We start from the raw sequence: 15337 nt of genomic DNA on the forward strand, positions 1-15337 counted from the left end.
AACTAGAGCAGATCCGGCTCACTTCTCGGGCAAGAGTTGATATGTTTCATCACCAACCAGTCAGAACACTTCATCACAGTGGATGTAAGCGCTACTAAAAGATAGTAACTGAGGCAGGTCACCACATTCTTCCTAGGCGCCATTGTAATCGAAGCCTGCTTGAAGCAGGATAGATTCTCTGAGCAGTTGGTGCTCAGGCACTTGAAGCTGCTTACCTTTTCCATTGCTGACCGCTCAACAAGGAATGGCGTGTGATCTCCCAACATCCTATTCCTAATCTACAATCAAATCCTTGGTCCTGCTGACACTGTGCACAAAGCTGTTGTTGCAACACCATTCAACCGCTGATCTATCTCACACCTGCAAGCCTCCTTGTTGCCATCTGAGGTTCTGCCAACAGTGGAGTTATTGGCAAATGTACAGATAGTGTTTGAGCTGTACACAGCAGTGAGTGTAGAGAAAGTGGAGGACTACATTAAGCTCACATCCGTGAAGTGTGTATGTGATGGCCATCAGAGAGAAGTTATTACCACTGCACAATGACTGTGGTCTCCTGATAAGGAAGTCAAGGATCCAGGTGCACAGGGAGGTACAGAGTCAAGGTTTGAATAAGTATGAAGGGAATGACTGTGTTGAACACTAAGCTGAAACAATAAACAGCAGCCTGAGTCACCCCTTTAATCTGGAGCCCTCAGCTACAGAAAAATATCTCAGACAGGGGTGATTTATCTATTTGACTGTCTGGTAGGAGTTAGGTGCAGGCCCACTTGGACAGTAGAGGAGGTTGCTTCATTAAATTGAGATTGCAGATATTCAAGCAATGAAGCTGATTCCTGGAGGAAGGAAAATCAATAGAAGGCAAAAAAAAGTAGTAAGAGAAAAAAAACACCCCAAATACTGGTTGGAAATAATAGACATCACGATGAAACTTCCTTTTATCTGTGCCCAGCTGGAATCTGTATTTGTAATAATAACAAGGCAGGTGGAAGTCTAAATGCATCATTAAATAGATCTACTGTAGAAGTACAGGCAGTTCTGCTACAACACAATAGCTGTGTTCTTAACAAACTTGACATTACAGAAAATTGCATTATTAAAAACAATTGCATCACTGGGGAAAAGGGTGTTCAGGACTAGAGAGCTTTAGAATTGTAGTTAACAAATTTATCCTACTGGATTTCAAGTTCAAGTTTATTGTACACATGTATACAGCTAAATGGAACAATGTTCCCCTGGAACCAAGGTGAAAACACAGTATACATACCATATACCTCACATAAAATATTAACACAATATTAACAGACAAGGAAAATACATTCTGTAGATGTCCAAATTGGCATAAAGTGCGTGCAAAGTTCAAAAGTAAAGGTGTGTTTAATGTCTATATGCTTATTTTGTTAAATAGTAAAGGGTACTTTCAACATTGTTTAGAGTATCAATTATCAGTTGCTTGTCCGTTTCCAAAGTAACTCTCCGAAATAAACTCCCACAGTAAACTGGCAGCCTGCATTTTTGAGACGATGGTATTTGGCTACTGTGGGGCTAATTCCTGATAGAAACTGTATTATGACCAGTTCAGCATGTGTTAGCACACTGTTCTCCAACTCATTAATCATTATATCCAATGTGCATTAAGGAAACACACTGCAGTAAAACATAGTTATATGGCACATAAACAGGCCCTTCAGCCCAACTTCTCCATGCTGTTCAAGATGACTACTTGGGTTACTTCCACTTGTTTTTGTTTGGGCACATATACACCTGGGCCAGGGGTTCCCAGCCTGGGGTCCACAGACCCCTTACTTCATGGTATTGATCCATGGCAGAAAAAAGTTGGGAAATTCAGCTCTAGGCCTTTTATATCCATATTCACTTGTCATTTAAACATCATAATCATACCCACATCTACAGCTTCTCTGGCAGTTTGTTCCATATACCAATCACCCTCTGTGTCAAACAAAAACTGCCCCCCCCCCCCCAGCTCCTTTAAAACCTTTCCCCTCTCACTTAAATCTAATCCTCTGGCTTTCAACTCACCTATCCTGGGGGGAAATCTGTGAGCATTCATATTATCTACATACTCATTATTATATATACTTCTACAAGGTCTCCTCTCAAACTCCTGCACTCCTGCTTCTCTTCATGACTCAAGCACCCCTGTCCTCATGAATCTTTTCCGCACCATGACCAGCAACTGTACTATGTCCAGCAAAATAAACACTAGTGTGATACAGCTAGCTAGGGAACAGAGCTACATCAGCACTTTATGTTAGAAAATTAAAATAAGTTACAACGTAACAAGTTATAAAGGTAAATCAAAAACTTTGACAAACTTCTACTGATGTGTGGTGGAAAGTGTGTTGGCTGGCTGCATTACAGCCAGCTATGCCTTTGAGTCGACAATACTACAAAAGGAAGTTGATTCAGCCTAGTACATCACAGGTAAAGCCCTCTTGACCATTGAGCACGTCTACAAGAAATGTTACCATAGAAAAGCAGCATCCATCATCAGAGATCCTCACCACCCAGGCCGTGCTCTTTTCTCGCTGCTGCCATCAAGTAGAAGGTACAGGTGTCTCAAGACTCACACCACCAGGTTCAAGAACAGTTACTACCCCTCAACCATCAGCCTCTTGAACAAAAGTGATAACTACACTCATTCTATTTCTGGTGTTCCCACAGCCGATGGTCTCAATTAAGGATTCTTTATCTTGTTATTTCATGCTCTCATTATTTATTGCTATTTATTTATACCAGCATTTGCACAGTGTGCTGTCCACTGATCCTGTTTACAGTTACTGTTCTGTAGATTTGTTAAATACGCCTGCAGGAAAAAGAATATTAGGGTTGCACCTGGTGACTTGTGTACTTCTTTATGATTATACACTAATTTAAACTCAGTGATGCAGGACACAAAGTCAATACAGAGGTTTAACGATGATGGAGTCTATTTACACTGCAAATGTGAACACCCAGTTCTCATGCAGTGTTATCTAAACTAATGTCATTTATCTTGCCACCTCTCCCCTTCACGCCTTCATGCTAGAAATAGCTCAGATCAAGCTACACGGTGTAGGGGGAAAAACAATCAGAGACCTTTCATTAGAAAGGAAAAGGAGACAAAAGTAGCTTGCAAAGCTGCAGGGTGTTGGGGCGACATGTGTCCCTTTGCTCTACGTTACCCTCAGTCAATGCAGTTAATGTAACTGAGAATTCCCCACTGTAATTCTACATTTACCCCCACTTTCACAGGCTGTATAAGTCACTGTGGAGGATGCTCAGAGAGACCGAAAAGCACAACATACCAGTTGTATTCTCCACTGAGACAGGTAAATCAATCTCCCTGGTGGACTTGTCAATAAATGTATGAAATTCACCCACTGGGAACAACTAACACTGGACACCAGTCAAGGTTATAATTCAACCTACGTTCCAAGACTAAAGAGTGGGGAAATACCAGAACACACTGATCATTAACTGAAACTGATTGCACCACATGAGAAAAATTTCTTCCTCCTTGGCCTCCTCCTACCAGCCAGCAATTCTCCTTGGCTGTTTTTTTTTCTTTTCTCTCTCTCTCTCTCCCCCTCCCTCCCTCCCTGAATAAGCATGCATATAATTGAAAGGCAACAAAAAACAATGAAACATTACTGAGATTTTTATTATACGGAATCTATAAAGTGTGCCCAGCATTTCCTTCCCAAGTCCCTTGTTCACTTCCAAAGAAAGCCTTCCAAGTTAATGTCTACCATCTGTCCTAAACTTTGCTACTACATTTGCATACACAATATACACTCAGTGGCCACTTTATTAGATACCTCCTGTACCTTCAAAGTGATCGCTGATTGTACAGTCATGGTTTTCTGTTATCGTGGCCCATCCACTTCAAGATTTGATGTGATGTGCATTCAGAGATGCCCTTCTGCACACCACCGTTGGAATGTGTGATTATTTGAGTTACTGTTGCCTTCCTGTCAGCTTGAACTGGTCTGGCCATTCTCCTCTGACCTCTCTCATTATCAAGGTGTTTACTGCCACTCACTTGATACTTTCTGTGTCTCACACCATTCTCTATAAACTCTAGACTGTTGTGCATTAAAATCCCAGGAGATCGGGAGTTTCTGAGATATTCAAACCACCCTGTCTGGCACCAACAGTCATTTCACAGTCAAAGTCACTTAGATCACATTTCCTCATTATGATGTTTGGTCTGAACAATTTTTTTTTCTTTCCAAAAATACTTTATTCAGAAATATTACAAAATAAAGTTATTTACATAGAAAAAAACCATTTGTTTCCTATTAAAGATGTTTACAATAAAACACTCATTGACGCTCAAACTTTAGACAAGGATTAAAGACTATTTACAATAAAATAAAATTATTAACGATAAACATCCAGGCGTTGACTCTCATTCCTTTACCAAAGTTCCTTTACGGTCTATACATTTCCAGCCACTCCTGATGAGGGGTATTCTCCTCCTCACCTGACCCCTCCCACTCCCGCGGGTGATGAACTTTAAACGGTGGTCCTTCCTCAACAGGCCTGCGCAGTGGCTGCACCAATCCTGAGTGCATCCCTCAGCACATAATCCTACAGCCGAGAATGTGCCAGCCGGCAGCATTCAGCCACGGGCGTCTCCATGTGCTGGTGGTAGACCATCACGTTTCGGACCGACCAAAGAGCGTCTTTCACTGAGTTGATGATCTGCCAGCAGCACCGGATGTTTGTCTCCGTGTGCGTCCCCGGGAACAGCCCGTAAATCAGGGATTCCTCAGTTACGCAACTGCTGGGGATGAATCTTGACACCGCCCCTTCCATCCTCCTCCACACCTTTTTCGCGGACCCACAGTGTGCAAAGAGGTGGGTCACTGATTCCGCCTCATTGCAGTCCTCCCATGGGCAGCAGGGTGTGGAGACAACATTGAGTTGCTACCAAGTGATTGGCTGATTAGATACTTGCATTAACAAATGTAAAAGTGTACCTAATAAATTGGCCACTGAGTGTACCTTACACTTTAATAGTATAACAAATCTTTGAAGTCAGGTAAAACAGACTATGAACAGTCCAGTGCAGTGTTAACCGCCCAACCATTTGTACTTGGATACTAACTCAGAAGCATTTCACATTCCACACAGCTACTCCTTGTTTCTTGTCACTATCTCTCATTTAATAATTAAAATAATTACTTAAAGAGCACTATTCATACAGACGACATAGTTCAAAGAATAGAGTGCAAACATGAAAGTTAAACTAATATATATGAAATAGCAGAAACTTTTATAGGAGTGCCTCAATTCATTAAAAGTCAGAGTAGATACCTACTTGTAAAGGGTTTGGTTTGATTTAACTAAGTGAAAGGCCTAAATCGTGGAACATTACCACTCAGTACAGGCCCTTCAACCCATTATGTTGTGCTGACTTTTTAACCTACTCTGCGATCAATCTAACCTTCCCCTCCTCCATTTTTCTATCATCCTTGTGCCCACCTAAGAGTTTCTAAAATGCCCCTCAGGTATCTGCCTCTACCACCGCCCCAGCAGGGCATTTCACAAACCCACCGCTCTTTGTGTAAAGAACTTACAACTGACACCTCCCACCCAAACTTTCCTCCAAACACCTTAAAATGTCTTAGCCAGTTCATCTCTGGAAAAAGTCTCTGGTTATTTGGTGGATCAAAAAGACCAAACTTTTTGGTCTGCTCATCATTCAAATACCACCTCGGAATCTTTAAGATTGTCCAAAATCTGACAAGAGTGCAAGTCAGCTGCCAGAATATAGTTTTAATTTTAATCCCAAGAGAATGGGAATGTGAGAAATCCCCATTGGCTTACAATACAGAGGAATGGGCACTATATAATTCTGACACATTTGGTAATAATACAGCAGATTGGGAATGTGACAAGTTTTAAATTCTAGATGAGGAGAAAATTCAAAAATCGGAGGTGCAAGAGGTCTTGGGAGTCCTCGTGCAGGATTCCCTCAGGGTTACCTTGCAGGCTGAGTCGATGATAAGGGGAAAAAATGCAATTATTAGCATTCATTCTGAGAGGTCTAGAAATATAAAAGCAAAGATATGATGCGGAGGCTTTATAAGACATTGGTCAAACTGCACTTGGAGTATTGTCGGCAGTTTTCGGCCGCTTATCTAAGAGAAAATGTGCCAGCATCAAGGTCCGGAGGAGATGCACAAGAATGATTCTAGGAAGGCAAGGTCAACATCTGAGGAGCTTTGGATGGTCCTATGCCTGTAGTCACTGGAGTCTTGAAGCATGATGGGAGGGATCTCATTGAAACCCACTGAATATTGAAAGGTCCTAGATAGAGTAGAAACAGAGAGGATTCTTTCTGTAGTGGGGGAGTCTAGGACCAGAGGGCACAGCCTCAGAATAGAGGGACATCCATTTAGAACAGAGACGAGAAGCCAGAGGGTGGTGAATCTGTAGAATTAATTGCCACTAACAGCTATGGAGGACGTCATTGAGAATATTTAAAGCAAAGGTTGACAGGTTCTTGGTTAGTCAGGGCATCAAAGATACGGGGAGAAGGCAGGAGAATGGGGTTGAGAGGGATAATAAGAGCAGACACGATAGCTCGATTGGCCTAATTCTGCTCCTATAATCTTATGGTCTAAGTGGTGCACCTCACTAAAAGGAGGTTGTACCACTACACTATTCCTTGCCAAAGCTAAAAATATCTTAATTAAGCAGGCGCTGGAGTCATCTGCATCTGTAGAGGGAAATGGACAGTTTTGGGTTCAAGATCCTTCATCTGGACTGGATGCTTTCTGATCTACTGAATTCCTCCAGCAGCTCGTTTTTTTTTGCTCCATATTCCAGCAAGGGCAGTCTCTTGTATCCCTAAGCTTGCAGAATTTGAGTTAAAGAACATCCGCAATTCTTTGAACACGGAAACCCAGCTGCTTACTAAAGGTCGGTTTCATCATTCTGTGAAGCCGAGGCTCCCTGAAATCACCAGGAAATGGAAATGTATCTGCACCAGGTTTGATACATCCCTAACCCCGACCCAGTTCAATTAAAATGCCAATGAATGACTTCCGACACACAGCCCAGCTTCAAACAGGTCAAGACATTGCGCAAGGTTAAAAAAAAACAAAATCTGATCCGTAGCAAGTGCTTGCAGCAAACCACAGACTCTGGTTTCCCCCCGAAAAATAAATATCTGAATTTCGGTTTCCATGTAATTGGTAATTTCCTGAAACTAGTGTAACCTTTAAAACTAGATGAGTGTTGAAAGAGCAGCTCTTTAGTGAGATAAACCAGCAGCCAAAGCCTCCACTTTTTCTTAAACACATAATTTAGCACTCACATTCACGATGCAGCCGTTCCTAAAAGGATGATAGAGATGTGGAACAACACAGCTGTCTGCCAAACATAACCGGAGAGTTTGCAAAATCACCCTTCTATTCCTCAGCATTTCCCAAAAGGAACAAGCGATGACTTTGGTAAAATTCTCCGTGGTTCTCAATGACAGAAATACTTACAACTTATGCATAAAGAACGTAGAGCTCAGAAAGATGTAATCTGAAGCAACAGGCTTGCACGGTGTTCATGAGCCAAACACCTCCTTCCACTTGAGGTACTCCACTTCCTTCTTCCTGTGTACATCAAGGTTCCCCTTAAAGACATCACCATTCGTATTGTTGATTATAAATTTTATCTTGGATATAGCGTCTAAGAACATCCAAATAACAAAGGGCTTCATGCTCTATTTCCATGGGCCTGAACTTCTCTAGCTTGAGATATATGAAATCCAAGAGCACGTTAAGAGGCTCCTGAATAAGTACATGGAGCTTAGAAATTTAGAGAACTATGGGTAACCCTAGGTAATTTCTAAAGTTTTTCAGCACAGCATTGTGGGCTGAATGGCCAGTATTGTGCTGTAGGTTTTCTATGATTCTATGACTACATACTTAGTCACCACCCCATCAATTATTTGACTTTCATTGTCTTCCTCCTCCTTAGGCTGTTGCTTGGCAACATGGATTGGGAATTGGGGCGGCACAGTAGTGAGGTAGTTAACACAACATTTTACAGTACCAGTGACCTGGGTCCAATTCCCGCCACTGCCTGAAAGGAGTTTGTACGTTCTCCCCGTGACAGTGTGGGTTTCCTCCGGGTGTTCTGGCTTCCTCCCACAGGCCAAAAAAAGCAAAAGACAATTAACCTAATCAGTCAGTCTGTGGAAAGGAAACATTATTTGATTACTTCATTAGAATTTTCATTTATTCAAAATGAGTTGTAAAGTTTCTTTTTTTTATTTTGCATTACTGTAATAAAGTTTTCTTTTCACTTATTCAGAAGTAGTTGTATGTGAATCAACATGTCACAAATCACGGTTGTTGAAGGCATTACTTGATCACTAACTTGTTAATGGCACTATGCAGTGGCCAAGTCTAGCCAAAACTACTTGGTGCTGCTGGCACCCTGCATGGGTTTGTTATACTTGTATGACGTGCTCTCAGCTCCAGTAATGGTTGTTCCAAAGTCAAAGCTATGCATTCAATCTTTTGTTGGTAATTAACAAACGTACAATCTTGAAGTGATGAAACTAGGCCAAATGAAGTGTAACTGAGTGGTCAACAAAAGATACGACATCTGTCAGCCCCCAGCTGCAAACTGCCACGAACAAAGCATGAAGACGTAACTTATTCCCTTCGCTTTTAGCACGCCGCCACCCATAATAAACACACAACACAGAATGCAATGTAGAGAGGGAACAAATGCATTGCTCTTACATGTTATTTAATCACTGGGTGCTGCAGAATCAGAGCACAAAACACAGTGAAAAAACAGAACTGCAGATTCAGTGATGTCCCTCTCTATTTCTGCACAGAAGACCATTCTGACAAACGTCCACACTCTGGCTAGCTTCTGCAAGCTCTGCGCTCAAAAAGTACAAAATAAACAGCTACTCAAAATTTATCAAGAGGTTCCTGCAGAGGGACACAAGTTGTCGGTTTCTCTCTCATAGTTTAGAAAGATGGAGTGTGGGGCAACTTGAAAGAGGAGGAGAATATGGCTTTGTTAATTGACTCTTTACAACCTCTGTTTTCCTGAGGTGCAAACTGTCAGATACACAAAAAGGTATCAAAAGAAGCAAGTCTAGCCACATTACACCTTTACCTTAGGGTATACATTTAGAAATCCTGATGTGTCATGTTTGAACAGGTAAGTATAGTTACAATTTAGATTCTGTAGCCTCTAGCTACAGTGATATTAATCACTACACGAGAGCCCACGCAAAGGCAAACAAAGGACTAGAGCGATGCAACAACATTCTATGTATAATTGATAGCTCTTCCAGTTTGAAATTCTGTAATAAAAGATGGCTTTAAAAAGTTTTAGTGTTCTTCAGATCATATATAGTTTATAATAGATTTCTGCTGGTCTACTCCCGAACCTGTCAGGTAATGATATAGCACAAATACATCATTAAAATTCAAATAGTATATAGATCAAATCATTGGCACTGTATCTTGGCTGTCCCAACATGACCACACAACGCACAGATCTGAATCCAAAGTTCAAAGTAAATTTATTATCGAAGTACATATATGTCACCATATACAACCCTGAGATTCATTTTCTTGTGGGCATACTCAATAAATACGTAGAATAAGACTGAGAACAGAATCAATGAATGACCACACCAACTTGGATGTTCATCTGATGTGCAAAAGACAACAAATTGCGCAAATACAAAAAGAAAGAAATAATAAGTAAGAAATAAACATCAAGAACATGTGATGAAGAGTCCTTGAAAGTGAGTCCATAGATTGTGGGAACAGTTCAGTGATGCAGCAGGTTGAGTGAAGTTATCCCCTCTAGTTCAGGAGCCTAATGGTTGACAGGTAATAAATGTTCCTGAACCTGATGGTGTGAGTCCTGAGGCTCCTGTATCTTCTACCTGATGGCAGCAGCGAGAAGAGAGCATGTCCTGGGTGGTAGGGTTCCTGATGATGGACCCTGCAACAACAATCTGTGTAGATGTGCTCAATGGTGAGGAAGGCTTTACTCGTGATGGAATGGGCCGTATTCACTTTTTTTTGTCAGATCAAGAGCATTGGTGTTTCCATACCAGGCTGTGATGCAGCCAGTGCATGTACTCTTCACTACACACCTATAGAGGTTTGTCAAAGTTATAGATGTAATGCCAAAACCACACAAACTTCTAAGGACGTAGAAGTGCTGTCGTGCTTTCCTTACAATTGCACCATGTGCTGGGCCCAGGCCAGGTCCTCTAAAATAACACCGAGGAACTTAAAGTTGCTGATCCTCTCCACCTCTGATCTCCTGATGAGGACTGGCTCATGGACCTCCAGTTTCCTCTTTCTGAAGTCAACATCAGCTCCTTGGCCTTGCTGACTTTGATTTGGTTGTTGTTGTGGCATCACTCAGCCAGATTTTCATTCTCCCCATCATTATACTAATGTTATTCAATGAAAGAGTATCCACATTATTTCTACCATTTCATCCAAATAAAAACAACTGATCACTGCCTCAAGACCCTTACAAAGTTGCTATACTTTGATGAAATAGTACACAAATTCTTGGAATTGTCACCCCACGTCACTTTTTGTGCTATGCAACAATACACATACAAATCAAAGTCAAAATAAATTTATTATCAAAATACGGTTATATCACCACATACAATGAATTCTGGATAATTAGAGCAGCCGCTAATGTGAGACAACTCATAAAGAACAACAAATTGAGAAATTGCCTCAATTCTCTCTGTTTATTTGGGACACTATACCGCTTAACTGGGGCAGGAGACTGTTGTCGAACAGTTCCTTACTAGCGTCGGTCATGCACACTTAAGTGGCCATTAGATGCTACACCATGCTTACAGTGAACATTTTTAAACAGCGTCAATTGCATGTGTTTGTGTGCAAAATGCAGTGGATTTTGTTACTGATAGCGGATGAGAAATAAGCAGTAAGACAATTCGGAACTGTTTTCCTCACTGCAGTTCCAAGCATTCAGGCTTGGAGATGCCAGAAACGGCTGGAAGTGAAAATGAAACAACTTCACTACTTCAACAAGTTAGAAGCTATGAAGAATTTGAAGGTACCAACAACCAATCTTGAATGATACAATGAAAATGAAGATTTGGAGGATGCAATCATCGATAACATTGTATGAAGGCAGTCCGTTATCTGCACTAGGTGCATGCAGTAGATTATTGTTCATTGTCCACACTGGATAAATTCCTCTGTCAATAGCTATTAAGAACTAATACAGTTTGATAGTATTGGTAGTGTTCTAATTTGTACTATATTTTATTTAAATACATAACTTGTTGCTCAGTTTGCCTTTTTTATACCTTTTTAAGGATTTCCTTTCAACTTCAGCTTATTAGGGTAGCTGCTTAAGTGGGCCAAAATGCACTGCCTGATATGTCCCAATTAACTGAAATCCACTGTACTATCTACAGATTCATTTTCTTGCAGATATTTTACAGGAAAATAAACACAATAGAATGTATGAAAAACTATGCATCAACAAAGACTGATAACCAATGTGCAAATTAAAACTTTAAAAAAATAATACCAAGAAAATGTATTTGTAGAGTCCTTGAAAGTGAGTCTGCAGGTTGTGGAATCAGTTCAGAGTTCAGGTGAGTGAAGTTACCCACACCTGATGGTAATAGAGTAATAACTGTTCCTGAACCTAATCATGTGGGACCTGGTGGCGTGGTGGTAGTCTTATTTGCTCGTGTATAATATAACATAATCACAACAGTCTTGCAATTAACAAACGTTTTATGTTCAAGACTTAATGAGCAGTCTATACAGCCATCTGTCAGTTTACGAACATGCTGGGCAGAATCTTTCCATGACACGACTTAACCCAGCTCCCATATCAATCTGTGTACCTAATTTCTCAAGTGTGTACTCAGACAAAATGTCCTGCAGACCCACAGCTGGTTAACAAGACCCTGTGCAGCTAAAAGACTTACCAGTGACTAGTTCTGACTAGACAAAGCCTCAGCTTCCAGCCCAGCCTGCCTTTCAATGTCAAGCAGTCACAAAAATTACCCAATACTGAAGGTATTTTAACAATGTCAACTTCGCAATCTGTGTGTCAGGTTAATTTTTTTTTAAAGTCTCAGGTTTCCTTACACTGGTCATTGCATGTCCTTGAAGAATGGTGTTAATTTAACGAAAGTGAACTTATGAAAATGTTTAATAGTTAATCAGAATTAGCAATTTGCATTTTAAACCAAAAAGGAAATAATGACGACAATTCCATAAGCTTTGCCTTGCTTAAAAACATTCTCTCTAATCTGGGGCTTGATCATAAAGTTTGAGGAAGTCTTTAAAAGCTTAGTTGAAGGGAAAGTTCAGGAATTCCAGCAGCAAAAAGCAACCAGCTCAGACATCATGACTCATTGTTTGTGGTGGGTCTGCAATTCCTTTCTGTAGCTGAATCTCCAAGATACCTGGTGCCTCAGGACGAGTGATCTCATACCTATGATTCACACACTGCAGACAAAGGAAACATCAAAGTTCAAAGCAATTTTATTAAAGTACATAAATGTCACCATATACTACTTCGAGAGTTATTCTCTTGCAGGCATTCATAGTAGACAAAGAAATACAATAAAGTCAAAAAACTAAACACAAAGACTGGCAACCAATGTGCAAATAAAAAATAATAAATAAGTAAATAAATAATACTGACAACATGAGCTGCAAGGTCTATTTCGAAAGTCCATCCACAGGTTTGTGGAATCAGTTCAGTGTTCAGGTGAGTGAAGTTATCCTCACTGGTTCAGGGGCCTGATGGTTGATGGGTAATATCTGTTCTTAATAAATTATTCTGTAAATGGAAGTTCTGGTAAGAAAAACAAGGACAGTATGTAATCTAAATGAGCCAGGGTCCCCATCCCCAGGTCTATTGGCTAAAATAATTCAGCTGTACAGGCGAGCAAACTCATGTCAACACCTCTTGGATCCCTGTGTTAGAGACCACTCAACAGAGGTTACAATGACCCAGTGAGCTCAGCATCAAGCTAGACGTTCCTACTGGATCATTGGAGGCCAACTGGAGATACAAAGGGTCCTGGGAGTCCTAGTGCAAAATTCCATAAAGGTTAACTTGCAGTTCGATTTGGTAGAAAGGAAGAAAAATGCAATGTTCGCATTCATTTCAAAGGATTAAAATATAAAAGCAAGGTGGTTGATAGGTTCTTGATTAGTAAGAGCGTCAAAGGCGACAGGGAGAAGGCAAGAGAATGGGGTTGAGAGGGGAAATAATTCAGCCACGATCGAATGACAGAGCAGACTCAATAGACTGAACGGCCTAATTCTGCTTTGCAGTCTTATTGGTCTTATAATTACAGACACATGCCTTATAACACCAGACTGTTAACAGCAAACTGAATCAAGAAACTTGCCACAGCAATTCGCAACAAGACTCACACCTGAAGAACACACCCAAAAATTGTAATAACGAGAAGCAAGTTTTACGACCTAGTGCAAAACACGCTGAACTGATTGGACTAGAATTCCCAATCGGCAGGAAACAAACCATTCATCACAGTGTCGATTACTTGTCCAAAACAACTAACCACTCCTTACACCCTCGCCCCCATAATGCACATGAGTACATGAGAGGATGCCCATTTACTCCAACCACATGAAATGTAAAAATCACCTGAACTCTAAAGATAATCTGTACATTCAGGTAAAAAGCTATTAACTTTAACGATAACATTTTCCCTCCACTGTCCCTATTTATTGCAAGGTGACCTGTGTACAGTCCTCACCTCCAGTGCTGCTATGTGAAGTTTACACGTTCCCCCTGCCAGAGCAATTTGTGGTTTTAACTCATTTAGCAGATAACTTTGGCCACCAGTCTTCAGATGTGAATTGTGGATTTGATTTCAAAGCAGCTCTGAATAATTGGTTCACAGACCAGGGAGACCAAGAAACAGGCACCTAGCTGATTGTCTGCATAGTCCAATCAACATTCCATTGCATGGATGTGACAGTGATGAACACTTGCTGTGGGAGTGATGGTGCGACTGCTGTAAATATGAATTTGTCTGAAACCTCCTGTATGTTCTTTGATCTTCAGAACATAAAATGTGTGTAGTGCTGGGCATAGCCAGACCTTTCCACCAAAAGCGTCTCTGTATGATGCCTGTTGTATCTTGTTCTGTTAAATAAAGAGGCTGCTTCAGATCTACCAGTACTTTACTCCAGTGACTTCATTCACGCAACAACACTCCCCATCATTTTATAGATACCCTCTCCATGTTCCAGTTTCTTCCTACATCCTTAAAGATATGGGGTGGACAAGTTAATTCACCACTGTAAACTGCCCTTAGTATATATTGGTAAGTAGTAGGAGATTGGCAGCACAGTGGTGTAGTGGCTAGCACAGCACTTTACAGTACCAGCAACCCAGGTTCAATTCCCGCCACTGCCAGTAAGGAGTTTGTACATTCTCCCCGTGACCGTGTGGGTTTCCTCCAGGTGCTCCAGTTTCCTCCCACAGTCGTGGAAGGTTAACTGGTCACTGTAAACTGTCCTGTGATTTGACTAGGATTAAATCGGGAGATTACTGGGCAGCACAGCTTGGAGGGCCAATTCCACGCTGTACCTCAATAAATTTATGATGAGAATAGAATAGCATCCGAGGGAAGCTGATGCACAGAATGAAAAAGGATTAAAAGGGATTCACTGCAGTATCAGTAAAATAGATGTTTGATGTAGATGTGAGAGCTATTTCTGTACTGTATTGCTCTATCCCGGTCTTGAGAAAGTACTTCTACCATTGATTTCTAGCGCAGTGAACTGGAATGTGGGTTAATGACACTTCAGCACATCAATTATCAACTTTATTCACCACAATCACTCAGTGGCCATTTTACTACATACAGCTCTCGTTAATGCAAATATCTAATTAGCTTATCATGTGGCAGCAACTCAATGCATAAAAGCACACAGGCATGGTCAAGAGATTCAGTTGTTGATCAGGCCAAACATCAGAATGGGGGAAGAAATGTGATCTATCAGACTGACTGTGGAATGACTGTTGGTGCCAGATGGGGTGATTTGAGTATCTCTGAAATTGCTGATCTCCTGGGGTTTTCATGCACAATAGTCTCTAGAATTTATGAAAATGGGTGTGAAAAACAAAAAAAAATAGTAAGCAGCAGTTCTGTGGGTGAAAATGCCTTGCACTGACAGGAAGTTTAACAGTAACTCAAATAGCCAAGCATAACAACAGTGATGTGCAGAAGAGCATCTCTGAAAACACATGCCAACCCCTGAAGCAGATGGGCTACAGCAGCAAC

The 15337-nt window shown here is 41.0% G+C and overlaps 1 protein-coding gene across 4 annotated transcripts in view; it reads right to left on the bottom strand.

Moving 5' to 3' along the window:
* The window catches only part of LOC140719311 (myocardin-related transcription factor A-like), a 222208-nt gene that overhangs the window by 157188 nt on the left and 49683 nt on the right, over window positions 1-15337 (bottom strand). The window contains exon 4 of one of the 4 annotated variants that reach the window (XM_073033854.1): window positions 7506-7639. The exons of the other annotated variants lie outside the window; for them this stretch is intronic. The gene's annotated coding sequence lies outside the window, so the exon portion shown is untranslated. The remainder of the gene's footprint in view (window positions 1-7505; window positions 7640-15337) is intronic. 4 annotated transcript variants of the gene reach the window in all.

Source organism: Hemitrygon akajei, chromosome 31, assembly GCF_048418815.1.
Source record: "Hemitrygon akajei chromosome 31, sHemAka1.3, whole genome shotgun sequence".
Lineage (NCBI taxonomy): Eukaryota > Metazoa > Chordata > Chondrichthyes > Myliobatiformes > Dasyatidae > Hemitrygon > Hemitrygon akajei.